Source organism: Panthera pardus, unplaced genomic scaffold (assembly GCF_024362965.1).
Source record: "Panthera pardus isolate Hobbes unplaced genomic scaffold, ASM2436296v1 HiC_scaffold_8, whole genome shotgun sequence".
NCBI lineage: Eukaryota > Metazoa > Chordata > Mammalia > Carnivora > Felidae > Panthera > Panthera pardus.
Genome location: NW_026527013.1, coordinates 53,456,056 through 53,475,052, shown reverse-complemented (window position 1 = coordinate 53,475,052; position 18,997 = coordinate 53,456,056). Strand labels below are relative to the sequence as shown.

At 43.0% G+C, this 18,997-nt stretch overlaps 1 long non-coding RNA gene across 1 annotated transcript; it reads left to right on the top strand.

Moving 5' to 3' along the window:
* Window positions 1-1,101: 1,101 nt before the first annotated feature.
* Window positions 1,102-2,465, top strand: LOC128775604 (uncharacterized). The gene is made up of 2 exons (XR_008420443.1): window positions 1,102-1,235; window positions 1,358-2,465. It is a non-coding gene; the product is annotated as an uncharacterized LOC128775604 (long non-coding RNA).
* Window positions 2,466-18,997: the final 16,532 nt, after the last annotated feature.

Sequence of the window (18,997 nt, the reverse complement as noted above, 5' to 3'; positions counted from 1 at the left end):
ATTCAAACATTAAATGTTTATATGTTAACACTCTTTTATTTTTTTAAGCTGGCTCCACACCCAGCGTGGACCCCAATGTGGGGTTTTAACTCACGACCCTGAGATCAAGACCTGAGCTGAAATCAAGAGTCAGATGCTTTGGATGGAACTGGAGGGTATTATGCTAAGTGAAATAAGTCAGTCAGAGAAAGACAGGTATCATATGATTTCACTCATATGTGGAATTTGAGAAACTTAACGTGACCATAGGGGAAGGAAAGGAAAAATAAGATACAAACAGGGAGGGAGGCAAACCATAAGAGAGTCTTAAATACAAAGGACAAACTGAGGGTTGATGAGGGTGGGGGGTTGGGAGGGTGGGGAAAATGGGTGATAGGCATTGAGGAGAGCACTGGTTGGGATGAGCACTGGGTGTTGTATGTAAGTGATGAATCACGGGTATCTACTCCTGAAGCCAAGACTACACCATAGGGTAGCTAACTTGACAATAAATTAAAAAAAAAAAAAAAGAGTCAGACACTTAATTGACTGAGCCACCCAGGTACCCCATTTGTTAACATTTTTCTTGAGCACTTTTTTCTAGAGGTCTCATAGACCTCCTTTCCAATATGGTGGCCACCAAACACATGTAGCCATAGAGCCTTTGAAATATGACTGGTCCAAATCGAGGAGTGATGTAAGTATAGAGTATACACCACATTTCAAAGCCTTTGTATGACAAAAGGAATGTAAATGTCTCAATAATTTTTTTACGTTGATTGCATATTGAAATAATTATTTTGAAAACATTAGCCAAAATATATATTTTTTTAAATTTTTTTTAAGGTTTATTTATTTTTGAGAGAGGGAGACAGAGTGTGAACGGATGAGGGGCAGAGAGAAAGGGAGACACAGAATCCGAAGCAGGCTCCAGGCTCCAAGCTGTCAGCACAGAGCCTAACACGGGGCTCGAACTCATGAACCGTGAGATCATGACCTGAGCGAAGTCGGACACTTAATTGACTGAGCCACCCACATGCCCCCAAAATATACTTTTAATGCTAATATTAATACCAATTTCACCTGTTCCTTTTTACTTTTTTTTTTAACATGCTACTAAACAGTTGAAAATTAACAGGTGTGCCTCCCATTGTATCTCCACTGGGCAGTGCCCTCATGGATGTTTTCTGACAGTCTATATACTGGTTTCTTTATGCAGTGGGAAAAAGGCTCTTTCTCTCTTCATTTGATGGCTGGTAAGAACTCTATTCATCTCTTCCAGCCACCCATGCCTTGCCCATAGTAAACTCTCACAAAAGCTGGTTCAGGAAAATGATGAAGCAAGAACATCCCATTTTGTTTCACTTTTGTCTTTCAGATGCTGCTATGCAATTTTATCGGATTTTTAGCTTCCTCACAGATGGGAAAGAAGAAAGACGGGGGTGTGTCAAGGGTGTGTGAAAGACAAGGGAGCTTATTAGGAAGTCATGATGTCCTTCAAAGAAAGCAAGCGGGCAAAGATCCCGCAATAACAATGGTTACTATTTGTACAGAGACTTAACAGCGACAACCATGTCTCTGCATTTTCGCGGGCATTATCTAATTTAATCCTTACAACAGTACTGTGAGATTTGTATTTTCATTACCTTCATCTTACAGGTGAGGGGAACCTGTCTCTCCCAACTCTAGTTTACATTACCTGCCTGACCCTGCGGGATTTGTGTTTTTGACCCCTGTTCCTTGCCCAATTACATGTTCTTTATATTGAAAAACTGTTTGGAACCAAGTGAGTAGGGTTCCAGTCTATGTCTTAGTTCAAAGACCTTGATGGGACTCTTTAATCAAATGCACTTAAATTGTAACTTTAATACTTATTTAGACCTGATTTGATCCCTGCAATAGAAGATTCCATATAAGTTTTTCTCTTGTAAGCACACTCGAGTTGTTTAACACAACCTTATTATGCATCTTTCTTAACTCAGAGTTAATTTTAAGGTTTCCTTTTTGGGAAGACCAGATGCTGCAAATAATTTGTTTTTTTGTTTTTTTGGTTTTTTTTTTTTTTTTGAATTCTGGAGCTATTCCAGAATATGAAGCTAATCGAAGCAGATAACTGTGAATTCACTGGGAGATGACCCATTTCCAACTCTGCAGGTCAGGGAGGGGTTTGAGGTCATCTTTTCACTATTTTCATTAGGAGTACAGTCACAGCTAGCACAAATACCACGATGTCAATGGTTTTATTTAACTAGAACAACAAACATATGTTTTCCAGATATTTTTATTCAAGACCAAAAAAGCAAAAGATCTTTTTTCCAACAAAAGAATGAGAATTTTAGAAATGTTTAACTCACTTATAAATGTAAAATACGTTTGTTTTTAAAATACGTACTAACCAGGCTGTTTTCATCAGGTTGGCATGTGAACCTTAAACTATGTGATTATTTTACACGTGATTACATATGTCCATATGATTATGCAGCTAACACTCTTCTCTGTCTCCTTCCTCTTTATTTGCAAGACAGAAGAGAGTGCCTCCTTACTTTCCAATTCCCAAATATTTCCACACAGTATTAACTTATTAAAAGGAAATATGTAATTTTTCTATGCTTATGGGTATGAAAAGCTTCTTAACTCAGAAAGTCACCACATAGTTGAAAGGGAAAGATGTGGCCTCTCGGGATAGTCAGACCCAGGCTCAAATCCCAACCCTACTGCTTATCAGCTGAGTGGCCCTCCTTTATCCTCCAAGAAGTTGGGCTTCCTTTTCTGGAAAATGAGATAACTACCTTGCAAGGGTTGGCATGAGTCTCAGATTGACCAACAATGGTAGCTTTTTATCTGCTGTAAGATTACAGGCATCTTCCCCAAAGAATCCCAGTGATCACGAAGCAGCAAGGTAGAATGGCTCCAAATCTGAAGGACCATAGGAGAAAAAAGGTAACACTGCCTGAGTACCTCCTGCTCTCCTGCACTTCACCTAAGTACATCAGTCTCTCTACAATAACCCTGCCAGGTAGGTGTTCATATTCCCATTTGCACTCTGCCCTTCTACTATGCTTCTTAGATTTAAGTTCAAGTTTCCATTATGCCAGTTACTCTATGGGCTTGAGGACAACATTTATTCTAATGCTCAGTTTCCTTATCTGTAAAACTGCATTAGTATTAATCCTGACCTCACACAGTAGCACCTCAGCCCCTTTAGGGAGACGCCCAAACCCTTCATAGAGCTACATGAGCTCTGAATAAAAAAGCAAAAGCTCCATTGGTTACCTTTAGGATTGAATGGGACAACATGCATAGTAACACATAGCTCACAAGAGGAGCTCAGTAAATAATCATGACATCTGGATCTGAATTAAGTTACCTCCACTAGCATAGTGGCATGATTTTATTTTAAAACTTCTCTGGGGCACCTGGGTGGCTCAGTTGGTTAAGCGTCTGACTCTTTCAGCTCAGGTCATGATCTCACAGTTTGGGAGTTCAAGCCCCGCATCCGACTCCACACTGACAGCCCAGGACCTGCTTGGGATTCTTTCTCTCTCTCCCTCTATTTCTGCCCCTCCCCTGCTCTCTCTCTCTCTCTCAAAATAAATAAATAAACTTAAAAAAAATTCTCGGGGCACCTGGCTGGCTTAGTCAATAGGGCATGAAACTCTTAATTCTCAGGGTTGTGAGTTCAAGCCCCACTTTGGGTGTAGAGATTACTTAAAAATAAAATCTTTTTAAAAAATAAAGAAAGAAATCTCCAGGATGGTGGCAGGGAATATGACAGAAAAGAAGATGGTGAGCAGGATTCTAAAGCCTGCAGGGAATGTAGGGGAGGTCATTTGGAGATAGTAATAAGAAAAGTATTCTGGCTCACCAGTTTGGACCTCAAAGGGCAAGAGGTAAGGTCCAGGGGCAGTCTTGGGAGCCAGGAGATTGCAGGCTCTGCCCTTGGGCCTGTGGTGTGTGGTTGCTTCGTGGAACATGCTCCTGCTTCTGCCCATTGCACAACTAGTCAGCCTGTGCTAGCCTGGCCATCTAGTTACTAGCCACTCTGGAACTCAATTACTGCTTTTGTTGGCAGGATGGGGAGCCTGCCTAGGTCAGCTTGGTTTGATAGGGAACTTTCCAGGTGCACATTTAAAGGGAAAGAATACTTTCTGATTCCCAGGGAAGAAAAGAAAACAACTGCCTGAGCTGGGATGGTGGCAAGAAGTGGCAGGAGAACTCTCCCTTGCTCTGTTTTGTCCAGGAAGTTTTCCTGTGCATACACAGAACATTCACAGAGTCAGAGGACAAGGGTGCTCAAACCTGTTTTAGGTGGCAGAGCACCTGCAAGGCAGCTTCCTTTGCAGAGGATGATGAAACACTGGCATTTCTGTGCCTCGTTATACAAACGATGACTTAGCTCCAAATACATTGGTGGATTTCGCTTGTAGGTCAGGCTAGAAACACCTGCTTAATTAATTGTGCAGACTGTTAGAGAATAAAATCACAGCCATAAGCGTACTGGCTCACAGGAGGAACAAGCTATTGAGCCACTCAGGGTCCAGTTTCCAAGTGTCTCCACGACATTCATTGCCAATATCCACTTGCCAGTAGGTTTGGATATTCTCCTAGTACTTGATAGTAGTCATCAAAGGAAAATGTTGGGAGAAAAAAATTAACAAAGTACTAGTCTTTAGCTTTTTTTTTTTTTTTTTAAGCAAATCGGAAAGAAAAAAAAGATCACACGTAGGGTACTTTGGAGTCAGAAAGACCTGGGTTTAAATCAAGATTATTAGCTGTGTGACAGTGGGCAAGTTACTTAATCTCTTGGAACTCGCTTGCTTCCTCTTCTTTAAGAAGGAGATAATACCTCCTTGGCAGGATTGTTCTCAAGATTAGCATTCGTGTATGTGAAGTCCCTGGCACAGTGCCAGGCCCACAGTAGGAAACTTAATATAGGGCAAGTATTGTTAGTGTTAATGGCATCAGAATGCTTCGTCCAGTTGCTGAAACATCATTGTTCCATCAGTGGGGAAAAACTAAGCTGGAAAAGGCCTAGAGACAATTGAGTTGTTTCCCCCCATGCAACAGATGAGGCAACAGAGACTCACAGAGGAGCCCAACATCACACAGCAAGTGTGCCCTGAGCCAGGCATAGAATCCCAACTCCCAGTGGCCTCTCCGCCATGCTGTACTGTTCTCTTCTGCCAACCCAGAGCCTTTCTAAAATGCCCCACATTGTCCCTGGAGGCCACTGGCTGTGGCATGTATTCTCTTCTGGTGGCCAGCCAAGAGGAGACAATGTGCAGTGACTCACCAGGTGAGCCAGTCCTCAGTCCCTAGTTACTGCTCGTGTTAGAGAAAACACTCCTGACGGCCCACATGTTTGAGTTTCTTGTTATGTGTATTCTTCCTGCTGTGGCTTGGCTGTTTGCAGAATTTGTCAAGGTAGGTGCCTTGTCCCCACACAAGGCCGCAGCTTGGGAAGCTGATATGGTGGCCACTTGGAGCAGGGAAGGGCCCAGGTCCTCAGGCTGGGCTGGGCTGAAGCGTGGGGGAAGCTGGCTGCCAGCCTAGGGGCTCCAGAGAGCAGGTCTGGGCAGAGAGAAAGGGAACGGGAATGGAGGGAGGCGTGTCAGCACTTGTCTGCAAGTCACTGGGGAGAGAGAGAGAGAGAGACAGAGAGAGGAGAGAGAGAGAGACACCTGGTACAGGAGGAGCCCGAAGCAACACAAAAGAACCCACGTGCACTTTGGGGACCATACCCAGTTTTCACTACCTTGAAGACCCTCTTTATTATTTCAAAGACTGCTTGATGCCTTAAAAGATTTTGGTCGTTTCTCCCCCTCCCCTCCCCTCCTGCTCTTGTGATCCCATCCTAGACACATGCCACTCCTGTCCTCCACCTTCCTGCTCTGAGGCTCAGCTGGGGTGGCTGGCCCGCCAATCATGTTCATGAATTTCTATTATGTCACCGGCAGCCAATCACAGTGGCTGATTAGTATGTGATAACCAGTGTTACTACCTTGGGTTGACATAATCCTAGCCGAGAGCAAAGAAGCTTGACAGTTTTTGTCAGCAGGCAGAACTTTGTAAACGGCTGTTTGAAAGCCTGCATATTTTTATAAGGCCACTCATAAACCTTCTCCGTGTCTCCACCCCATGCTGACTGTTGAGTCATCTGCACACCAGGGTGAAAAACGGATATGCAAAGCCTGCAGCAGACACTGAGAGACCAAGAGAGGCACTTGCTCCTAACTTTGCAGCTCCTGGCTCAGTGTGAGTTCTAGGAGGTGCCCTGAACACACTCTTCTTTACTTAAATTAACTGGAATCAAGCCTTCCTGTCTCAGACCAAATGATGCTTTGCCAAGACTTTGTACCTTATTACCCAAGCTTCTCCTTGCCTGGGCTGTGGGTTCCTTGGGAGGACTGTCTCTAGTATAGGCTCTGTATCTCCCTCCTCCCTGACACAGGGCCTGCAGAGAACTCCAGTGACCCAAATGAGTGTCGGGCTTTGGCGCCTGCCTGGCGTACTGCCTGGCCTTGTAAGAAACAATGGCTGGTGGGTGGGAAGCAGAGTTCTATTTTCCAGCCCAGCCCATACTGAGGACCTGACTCTTCTTGAAGTCTGAAGACATCCTCTGGCTCAGTTAAAAAATCATACTTCCTTTGCTCCATTTTGATTTTCACCACTAACGGGAGAACTTCTGGATAGTCCGGAGTCTACTTGCTCTCATTCTTCCCTTCGTCTAATCCATGAGGCAATAAACCACAGCCCCCCAGACACATTTGTTCCTCCTCTTTTTAGCAATAAAGTTGTATTAGGACACAGCTAGGCTTATACATTCGGGTATTGTCTGTGGCTGCTTTCACGCCTCAAGAGCAGAGTTGAGAGGTTGTGACAAAGATCATATTTCGGCAAGGCTATGTGCTACTTGGCCCTTTACAGAGTTTGCAAACCTCTTAATTCATCTCGCTGGCTGTCCCCAGAGGGATCTCTCAAGCTTCAGATGTGATCATGCCATTCTTCTGCTTCAAAACAAAGACAAACATTTTCAAAACTGACAGAGCATAAGCAGAACTTATTGGTGTGGCTCTACACAACCCGCCCGTGCTACGGTCCATCCCTCCTGTGCACCCTTCACCTCTGCTCTTGCTCGCCTCTGACATCACCAGTCATGCCTTTGTCCACGGTGTGCCTGATGCCTAAAATGACCTTCCACTTTCTCCATCTGCCAAACCTCTGAACATCCTTTCTTTTTTAAAATTTTTTTAACATTTATTCATTTCTGAGAGACAGAGTGCAAGCAAGGGAGGGGCAGAGAGAGACAGGGAGACACAGAATCTGAAGCAGGATCCAGGCTCTGAGCTGTCAGCACAGAGCTCAACATGGGGCTCAAACTCACGAACTGTGAGATCATGACCTGAACTGAAATCAGACGCCTAACTGACAGCCACCCAGGCGCCCCCCTCTGAATATCCTTTAACACTAAATTCAAATGTCACCTCCCCGAAGCCCCCTTCCTACATACCAGCAGAATTAATTGCTCCTTCCTCTATGCTCCCACAGCTCTTTGGACAGATGACTGCCATTGTATTGACCAAATGGGATTGCATGATGTGTTTATGTGTTTGTCTCCACCACTAGGCAGTGAGCTACTAGAGATCGGGGACCTTGTCTCATTGCCTTTCTGCCTCTGACAGGAACGAAGATGAATCATCTAGATGTTACAAGTAAGTCAGAAACAGACCTTTATAAAAGTACCAGGAACCTGACTGTAACGACTTATCTAATGCCATCTCTCATGATTGACTCTCTGGTTTTTTCTCATCTCTGTACTTCCTGGTAGCCGGAATATCATAGGTGCTCAGAAAATGTCTTAATGAGTGAGTTTGTAAGAGTATACAATATATATATATATATATATATATATATTTTCCTTCTATTCTAACATCAAAATGCACGAAACATATTGTCACATTCACTTTATCATCAAGTACATTCAGGACTTTTAAAAGTAGTGTACCTCCATCCTGGGCACGTGGGTGGCTCAGTCAGTTAAGCATCTGACTTCGGCTCAGGTCATGAACCCTCACTTGGTGAGCTTGAGCCCCGTGTCGGGCTCTGTGCTGACAGCTCAGAGCCTGGAGCCTGCTTCAGATTCTGTGTCTCCCTCTCTCTCTGCCCCTCTCCCACTTGCTCTCTCTCTCTCTCTCTCTCTCTCTCTCTCAAAAATAAATAAACCTTAAAAACAAACCTTAAAAAAAAGTAGTCTACCTCCATCCAAAGATATGCAAATGGCCAACAAACACATGAAAAGGTGGTCAACCTCATTAGCCGTTAGGACAATGCAAATTAAAACTACAATGAGATACCACTTCCCAGCCACTGGAATGACTATAATAAAAAAGACAGATAATGGCAAGTGTTGATGAGGATGTGGAGTAGTTGGAACCGTGTACATTGCTGGTGGGAATGTGACATGGTATGTAGAATGTTGTAGAAAACAGTTTGACAGTTCCATAAGTTACCAAGTCACACAGCAATTCCACTCCCAAGCATATCCCCCAGAGGAATGAAAACATGCCTCCACACAAAAACATGCACAGCAATATTCATAGCAGCATTATTTATAATACATTTCATAGCAGCACTGCTTAAAATAGCAAAAATGTATACACAATGAAAAGGTCCATTGACTGATGAATGGATAAATAATATGTGGAATATTCCATACCATGAAATATTAGTCAACCTTAAAAACGAATGAAATTCTGATACATATTACAAGATGTATGAACCTTGAAAACATTATGCTAAGAGAAGCCTGCCACAAAATGCCACGTAGTGTATAAACTGCCCTTGTATAGAATGTCCAGAATGAACAAATCCATAGAGACAGAAAGCAGATTAGTGGTGGCCTGGGTTGAGTGCGGATGAGGGTGGGGAGGAGATAAGCAGTAACTGCTAATGGGTAGGGAGTTTCTTTTGGGGGTGATGAAAATGTTATGGAATTAGACAATGGTGATGCTTGTATAGCTCTGTGAATGTACTAACACCATTGAACTGTGCACTTTAAATGGGTTAATTTTATGGTAGTGGATTATATGATATGGGTGTTGTTTTTTTCAAGTACTCTGCATCAAGTGAGAACTAAAATTGGTGAATTCTATCAATTCAACATCCTGGTTGGGAAATTGTACTATAGTTTTGCAAGATGTTAGTTACCACTGGGAGAAACTGGGTAAGAGGTACATGGGATCTCTCTCTCTATTATTTCTTACAAGTGCATGTAAATCTACAATGATCTAAAAGTAAAAAATTAGGGGTGCCTGAGTGGCTCAGTCAGTTAAATGTTGGATTCTTGGTTTCAGCTCGGGTCACAATCTCACGGCTCTGAGATCAAGCCCCACATTGGGCTCCACGCTGAGCATGCTTGGGATTCTCCCTCTTTCTCCGCCCTTCCCCCACTCACGCTTTCTCTGTCTCTCAAAATAAACAAATAAATAAACTTAAAAAACAAAACAAAACATATTCTCTACCTCTTTCCTATTTCTCTCCTCTCCAAATAAGAATTTCCTTAATGCTCCTTAAATGATGTTGCTATGGGATGGCATCTTTTACTTGTTAGGAACCACAGGCCTGGCTCACAGACCCTATGAATTTTTCAAAGTGTTGGAGGCAACAAAAATATTAATTAACTCCAAAAAGTGAAAAGAAAACCTAAAACCATTAATGAATGTTTAAATGGCTACCTAATATGATCTTACATAAAATAGTCAGCTGCAACTCAACTCGTTTATTTCTGTATGCCTGTGTGTGTATTATATATCCCTAATATTTAATGTGGGATATGAAAAGGATTCAAAACCAGAGGGGACTTGGTTTTGAATCTTGTCTACCTCTTGTAGCTCTGTGGCTCTGGATAAAATTTTAACTTCTTTGAATCTCACTTTCATTTTCTGTAAAAAGAAAATTGTAGTATCTACTCCATAGAGTTGTTGTGAGGGTTAAAATTACACGAATAACCAATTCATGTAAAGGCTCAGTAGAGTACCTGCCCCAATGTAAGGGCTCAATAAACAGTAGTTATGATGATGATGATGATACCAAGCGTGGCGATGTGTGCGCTGTTGTCTCTGCTGTGTATCTGTAGGCGACTGGGCCTGGTGGTAAGAACCCTAAGCCCTGGAGGTTCTCAGGCCCACTCGATAATGGGTTTGTATTTAACCAGAGCCAGAGAAAAGGCCTCTATTGTCAGTTGTGCTAGAGGATCAATAGGAAGAGGAGAACAAAGGCCTGGTTACATTGGAGGCTCAAACTAATATTATTTTAAATAAAAGCCACAAAAGCTTGTGGGAAAAAACACAGGAGGGGTGAGGCCAGCTAAGGTTTGCACCCTGAGGTCGGCAGGCGGTTGACTGAGTCACAAAGCAGTTCATACAAATCGTGATCTGACACTTTAACTGTATTTTCCTTCCTGAAACTCAGGATATGTATTCTAAAAAAGCTATTTTTTAGAAATGTGTGTGATTTGTGATGTCTTCTATATGAAAAGGTTTGTATATGATTAAATCAAATGTGGCTAGACATCTACTTTTTATTGAAAAGTGTCAGATTATGTGACACGGGCACCTGCCTGGCACACGTGAGCTTTAAGGTTGTGTAAGATTGTGTGACCTTTAGGATAACTGTTTGGAGCATCTCTGCAAACATGCATCAGGGCCTGGCACCTCGCTCAGCACCAAGTTTGCAAAAGAGTCTGTGCCATCTGTACACCCAGTACTGTACCTATAAAATGTAACAAACAACAGCAAAACCCACAGGAAAAAAACAGAGAGGTCTGTAATAATAAAAATCAGTGATTCTCCAAATGTTTTGTCTTAACAATCAAAGATAAGATTAAAACAAGAACGATAATGAAGGTCATCTTCAAGTTTCTGGCGCTTTTGATGTGTTGTTTTAGAAAAACAATGTGACAGTAGAAATAGCGCTGATATTCTAGGCAATACAAAGATTAGAAATGAAAAGATCTGGGGGCACCTGGGTGGCTCAGTTGGTTAAGCGTCTGACTCCTGATTTTGGCTCAGGTCATGATCCCAACGTTGTGGGGATTGAGCCCCGTGTTGGGCTCTGTGCTGAGCGTGGAGCCTGCTTAAGATTCTCTCTCTCTCTCTCTCTCTCTCTCTCTCTCTCTCTCTCTCTCTCTCCCTCTCCCTCTCCCTCTCCCTCTCCCTCTCCCTCTCCCCCCCTCCCTCCCTTCCTCCCTCTCTCTCTCTTCCTCTGCCCCCTCCCCAAATCATGCCTCCCCCCCTCAAATAAAAGAAAAAAGAAAATAAATGAAAAGATCTGGGGTGTGGTACAGGTTCTGACCCTTACCTATTATGTGACTTGGCTAAAGTCACAAATAACCCAGGATCACAGAATTGTATTATTATTTTGTATTGTGTTGTTTCACATTTTAGGTCACAATTAGAGCAAGAAGTAAAAATTCCAGAACAATGAAGGACACCACGGAATGAACTTAATTTACCAATTTTTTTGTGTTCTGTCTTTTAAGAGCTTTAAGAGCTTCAATTCATAGAAGAGAAATCTGTGTCCACATTGGGAGGCAAATGCTCATCAAATAATAGTGCCTGAAGTGCTAGGTAGGGAAGGGTCATGCAGCAAGGGCTGGGCAAGGTGAAAGGCCAGACTCAGGCAACCGGAAACTGCTAGACAGGGAAGGGGTGCAGCAGGGGCACTGGAAAAGTTGAGAGAATCCCCAGAATTCCCAAACACTATGAAGAAAATCAATGCAGAGGTACCTGGCTGTTTCAGTCAGTGGAGCATACAGCTCTTGGTCTCAGGGTGATGGGTTTGAGCCCCATGTTGGGTGTAGAGATTACTTAAAAATAAAATCTTAAAAAAAAAAAAAAGGAAAGAAAATCAATGCTAAAACACAGAACCAAACAAAATCAACAATCAGGAGATGAATCTATTCCGGGTAAAATGGAAATAATAAAGCCACCTGAAGATGACTTTAAGATGATCGTGTCTACAGTCCTCTAAGGGATAGAGGGAGAAACAGCATCTATTATTTGTAAAAGGACAAGACATTAAAAAATAAAAATGGGAAGAAGTGAAAAAGTAGATATGAAAGAGAAGAAAATGCTGAAAATAAAAATAAAACCATTTATAATGAAGTGTTAATAAAAAATAGGGGTGCCTGGGTGGCTCAGCTGGTTGAGCATCTGACTTTTGATTTGGGCTCAAGTTGTGATCCCAGGGTTGTGGGATCAAGCCCCACATTGGGCTCTGCACTGAGTGTGGAGCCTGCTTAAGATTGTCTCCTTCTGCCCCCTCTGCCCTCCCCCCAACTCACATTCTCTCTCTCTCTCTCTCTCTCTCTCTCACAAAAAACAAACAAACAAAAAGAATAGAAAAGGCAGCTCCTAAATCAGTGGTAGAATACCAGAGGAAATGCTGAGTTGCTTTAAGGACTATAGGTGCCACCAGGGAGGGAACTCCTTAACATGTTTTGGAATGTTATACTCACTAGCTCTTGGGTTGTCAGATAAGGCAGTAGGTTGGCTTCCTGGCTTTGGGGAGAAAAGTAGGCAATTGCTTGCATTACAGGGAAGAAAACAAGCTTTGTTTGACAAGGAAGTTATTTCCTTAAATTGAAAAGCTTCCTGAGAGGACAGCAACTTACCCATCCAGAATGACTATAATTGCGTGTTCTGGAAATATTATTATTGGATCCGTCATCTTTTTAATTTTTTAATGTTTATTTATTTTTGAGAGAGAGAGAGAGAGACAGAGAATGAGCAGGGGAGGGGCAGAGAAAGAGGGAGACACAGACTCCAAAACATGTTCCAGGCTCTGGGCTGTCAGCACAGAGCCTGATGAGGGGCTCAAACTCATGAACGGTGAGATCATGACCTGAGCTGAAGGCAGACATTTAACCGACTGCAGGCAGCTTGGACTGTGCTATCTCTTGCCCTCCAGATCCTGTTTTTTCCTTCCTGTGCAGATCTTATTCCTACACAACCTTTAAACCTCAGGTATCAATTCTGCGGAGAAGCAGACTGGGTTGGGGCCTTTGTTGTATGCTCCCATAGTTCTCTGTACACTGCCTTTAATAAACTCTAGTAAACTCTAGTTGCTTCTTAAATATCTTTCTTCCCAACTACACTCAGACCCTAACCGACTGGGACTATATCATTTTTTTTTTTAATGTTTGTTTATTTTGAGAGAGAAAGAGCACACCGTGAACGTGAGCAGGGGAAGGGAAGAAAGAGAGAGAGGGAGAGAGAACCCCAAGCAGGCTCCATGCGGTCAGCACATGGGGTTCGATCTCATGATACCACGAGATCATAACCTGAGCCAAAATCAAGAGCCTGGCGCTTAACTGATTGAGCCACCCAGGCGCCCCAGGACTGTATCATTTTTATTCACTAACATGTCCAGAGAACCTACTCAGTGACTAGACATATGAGACACTCTCAGTGAATACATGTTCTCTGCATGAATGATTTGCACACTACCCTTAAGTGGTGACATACCCAGTGATTGAAGGGAAGTGACACAGAATTGCTTCTAAATCGCAGAATCAGAGCAAAGATTAAACGACCCCGTGATTTACTTCTACGTGACTTTTAGACAGAGAGCTCCTGATGGTCTGAAGAATAGGTTAAAAAGCATTGTCATTTTGCTGCCTGTAGCCGGCAGTTAATCAAACCCCAGTGGGGCCCGATTCCCCTGCGGGGAATAAACAAGGTGACATCATGGTGACACACTCCCGAGGGATTGTGCAAGTTGTCAGCTGTGCAAGTTGCTGGTTGGAAGAGGCTGTCCTTGCTGTCTTGGGCCGCTAATCATCTTTGGAAGGCTTATGATTCCGTGGGTCTCCAGAGATAGGTGACAAACTTGTGACCCTCAGGATCCAGCCTGTCCCTCTGGGGTGGTGCCCTCCACTGCACATGCAGAGACCAGGAGAACAGTGCCTCTGCTCACTGGTTTTCAAACCTGCATACACTCAGGACTTCCCCTCCCTTGAATTTCAATGTAACAGCTTACATCCTTTTAACAAACCTTCGTTGTTTGTCAGACTTTCCCACTTTCTCTCTGTCATTTGATCATGGATCTTATATTCATTGAAGAAAGAAGATAGTTTAAAATTGCAGTATTCTGTGACATACTTTATATATACAAACAGACTCAGTTTCCTGATCTGGGCAAGTATTTTAACCTCCTTATGCTTTATTTCTTCTCTGTGAAGTGGAATAGCAATAATGACTTCATAGGATGCATGCCAAGGTTAATTAAATTAATACATATACAGAGCTATAACCATAACCAGCACACAGGTAATCACTAAATGTTTAGCCATTTCTATTACTATTGTTATATTTCATGAAAGGAAATGTGGTCTATTTGAAAGAACATGGGCTCTGACATCCCGAAAATTGGATTTCTATCTTGGATCTATCAGTTACTGGCTGTGTGACTTCAGCGTAGGTATTTAATTTCTTGGAGCCTCGGTTTGGTCACATATAGGATAGTGATTAATACTACCAACCCCCGAAGAGTCTTTGTGAATATGAACCAAGAAACTAGCTGGAAAATGCCCAACGAAGGCCAGGCACAGGGCGGACGCCCAGTAAATGATCGCTCCTGCCTATGACTCCGCATGGAAAATGCATCACTTTCAATACATAATAAATGAGAATTGCATTGACGCTGACCAGTAAGAAGAAGTCAAGGAAGAAGGGAAAGGCAGTGCTGTCAGATACTGCTGGTAGCATCCTACAAATAGTAGCTCTCCAATGACTCTGAAATTAAAACCAACGTCTTTTGAGTATCTCAAGGGCAAGAAAGAGATTTAACATTTACTGAGTACCTCCTTTGTGCCAGGCACTTAAAAAATTTTTTTTAACATTTATTTATTTTTGAGAGACAGCACGAATGGAGGAGGGACAGAGACAGAGACACAGAATCTGAAACAGGCATCAGGTTCCAAGCTGTCAGCACAGAGCCCGATGCGGGGATGGAACCCACAAACCTCAAGATCATGACCTGAGCCAAAGTCGGGTGCTTAACTGAGCCACCCAGGCACCCCTACTTGGTGCCAGGCACTTTATATAAGTCCATTTGAGCCTCAGAAAGACCTGTGAGGAAGGGATTATCACTCTATTTTGCTAATAATAAGACAGAATGGTTGCTAAGGTCTCAGTGAGTAAGCCGTAAAGCTGGAGTTCTAATCCAGGACCACGTGATGCCCAACACGGCCTTCTCCCCTCCCCCCCCCCATTATAAAATACTCAAACATCTAATGTCCATCATAAGGACAGATAGATAGTAGCCAGGAGATGGGCAAGGGAGTGTGTTTTATGCAGGTGGTGAGAACAGTGTGGCATATTAGAGAAGCATGAGCAAGCAAATGCTTTACAGGAATGGAGGCATCCGCCCAGGGAAGGTGAGAGAGGAGGAGTCAGGAGAGGTGTATGGGAGGACGGCAGGTCATGAGGGTCTTTTGCAGCACCAGATCCCTTCACAGTGACAGAAGGGGCACATCATCAAGCAGCCTTACCACGGGCCATTGAGTACACATTGGTTGCAAACACATGGGAAATGATCCTTGTCTTCAAGTTCAAGCTCAACATTCGCACCTGTTTCCTGAGTGCTCAGAGTGCTGAGCGCTGGTTCTCCTCGTCTCAGTTCGTTTTCGCAGCTCCTCCACAGGAATGTGTCCTCTGACATGGGTGCTTGGACCCCTGTGCAATCCCCTCACGGCCCCTGGTCCCTTAGCCCTTTCACATTCCCTCTCCAGGAGCCCACTCTTCCTAGTTTCTGCCTGGAGCCTCAGGATGGAGCAGTGAGTTGCCTTGGAGCCATAGGTCATGTCAGGGAGGTGCCTGCCAGTTCCAGACTTTCCACAAAACCATGAGAACGCCCCTCTCTGCCTATCTTTGATGTCCACATGTTGTTATGCTTACTCCTCTCCTCTCTTTCTCTTCCCTCAATCCCTTTCCCAAGGTTTCCTTTTGTTATCCCAACCGAGGCATCTGCCAAGGCCTGGAAGGACAGTGTGGGGGAGGAAGGCAAAGAAAGTGGATCCCACCACCCCACGAGCAGTCAGACTTCCCCAATTGCATCCGGGGCAGACTCATGTGTTAGCAGGTTCACCCTGGCGGTCAGTGTGAAGAGCACATTTAAGAAGACCGCCGGGAGAGGGACTCATTAGGGGACTGTTGCAGCCATCTATGAAGAAGAGCTGTGGTCATCCAGTTTAGCACTGCCATCTGGATTAGGCAGGATAGTGAGGGAAAGAGACATGAAAAATATTTTGGAAGTTAAAAAAAAAATTGGTAATTGATCGTCTGGAGGACGGGTGGGAGAGGGAGGGACTCTGAGTGAAACTCAAGTTTCTAGGTTGGGTGTCTGGGTAGCAGCAGTTAGTCATCGCCTGGGCTGGAGAGACAGCACGTGGAGCGGATGGAAGAGGGTGCTGCAGGATGGCTTTGCACAAGTCAGAGGAGCCTGTGGGACAGACAGATGGAGGGTCCAGCCTGCGTTTGATACAAGAGTCCAAGGCCCAGGGTCCCCACCCACCCAGGTAGAATGAGAGCGAGGGTCAACAAAAGAAGCTGGGAGAATAGTAACACACAAGGCTCAGGTAGAGAAAAGGCAGTTCAGAAAACAACCATAGAGACATGCAGGAAATATATGAGGAGAACCTGAGGCTTCCCAGTGTGTTGAGAATAAATCTGAATTCCTTACTGCTGCCCACAGACCCCAGAGAGATCCTGCGCTGTCCACTTAACCTCCTTGTCTTTTGCACTCCCTTCCTTGGATCAGACACTTGACCTTCCTCTTTATTTGGGTGTGTTAAGTACATTCCTGTTTTAGGTCTGCTCCTTCTGACATTCACCACCTTCTAAGGCAGTCTTAAAAGAATTTTTTTTACTAAGGTGTGATTAACATGTAAAAAGCTTTACAGACTTAGTGTGTACAACTCAGTGAGTTTGGGGATAAGTGTACATCTGTGACCATTGCCACCATCAAAGCCATAAATATATTCATCACCTCCCGAAGCTTCCCCTGCTTCCCTTTATTATTTTTGTTTGTGGTAAGAGCACCTAATATAAGATCTATCCTCTTACGTCCAGATGGCTAACAGGCACATGAAAAGATGCTCAATATTACTCATCGTCAGGGAAATACAAATCAAAACCATGATGAGATACCACCTCACACCTGTCAGAATGGTTAAAATTAATGACATGGGGAATAACAGATGTTGGCGAGGATGAAGAGAAAGGGGAACCCTCTTGGACTGTTGGTGGGAATGCAAACTGGTGCAGCCAGTTTGGAAAACAGTGTAGGGGTTCCTCAAAAAGTTAAAAAATAGAACTACCCTATGACCCAGCAATTGGACTATTAGATATTTACCCAAAGGATACAAAAATACAGATTCAAACGGGCACATACACCCTGATGTTTATAGCAGCACTATCAACAATAGTCAAACTATGGAAAGAGCCCAAATGTCTATTAACTGTTGAATGGATAAAGAAGATGTGGTATACATGTACAATGGAATATTATTCAGCCTTCAAAAAGAATGGAACCTTGGCACTTGCAACAATGTGGATGGAACTAGAGTATATTATGCTAAGCGAAATAAGTCAGAGAAAGACAAATATGTGATTTCACTCATATGTGGAATTTAAGAAACAAAACAGATGAACATACAGAAAGGGAAAAAGAGAGAGAGAGGGAAACAAACCATAAAAGAGTTTTAATGATGGAGAACGAAGTCAGAGTATGGAGAGAGGTGGGCAGGGGATGGGTTAAATGGGTGATGGGCATTAAGGAGGGCACCTGTTGTGATGAGCACTGGGTGTTATATGTAAGTGATGAATCATTCAATTCTACTTCTGAAGCCAATATTACACTATATGTTAACTAACTAGAATTTAAATAAATTTTTTTTAAAAAAGAAATAGAATATTAATAGTACCTTTGATGCCACTGTGTGCTTTCATTGGCTGCATGCTCCTCTTTCCCTGTCCAAATGTAAGTGTGCCCTGAAGGCTGTATCATTAGTTTATTTGTTTTTACTTATATACTACAGGTCTGTATATATGCATATTCATACATACATAAAATCCATAAGCTGTATATTATTTACTTTTACTTATTTTTGGCCTATATAAAAATTAAATCATTCAGGGAGCATGTGGGTGGCTCAGTCTGTTAAGCGTCTGACTTCAGCTCAGGTCATGATCTCACAATTTGTGAGTTTGAGCCCTGCATTGGTCTTTTTTGCTGTCACCATGGATCCTGCTTCAGATCCTCTGTCCCCACCCCTTCTGTCCCTCTCCCACTCTCTCTCTGTCAAAAATAAAAAAATCTTGAAAAAAATGAAATGATTCAGTGGGTACTCTTCAAAAAAAAATCTATCCTCTTAGCAAATTTTAAGTACACGCTATAGTACTGTTAGCTATAGGCACTATGCTGTATGGTAGGTCTCCAGAAATTATTGATCTTGCATAAGTGAAAACTTTGTACTCTCTGACCATCACTTCTGCCATTTCGTCCTCTCCCAGCCCCTGGCAACCACCACTCCAGTCTCTCCTTGTATTAGTTTGATTCTTTTTGATTCCCTATATCAATGGACTTATGCAGTATTTGTCTTCCTACATCTAGCTTATTTCACTTATTATAATGTTCTCCAGGTCCATCCACATTGGCACGAATGGCAGGATTTCCTTCTTTTTAAAGACTGAATAACATTCTATCATTTATATATATCACATTTTCTTTATCCATTCACCTGTCGATAGACATTTAGGTTGCCTCCATATCCTGGCTCCTATGAATAATGTAGGGCAGCCATTTTTGACCATCCTAATGCAAATCTTTATTCCTATCACTTCCTCTTGATTTATTTCCTCTATAGCTCAAAGCACTGTCTGAAATCTTTGGAACATTTACTTGTTCATTTGCCTTTCTCCACATCCCCCACTAAAATAGAAGCTCCATAAGGACA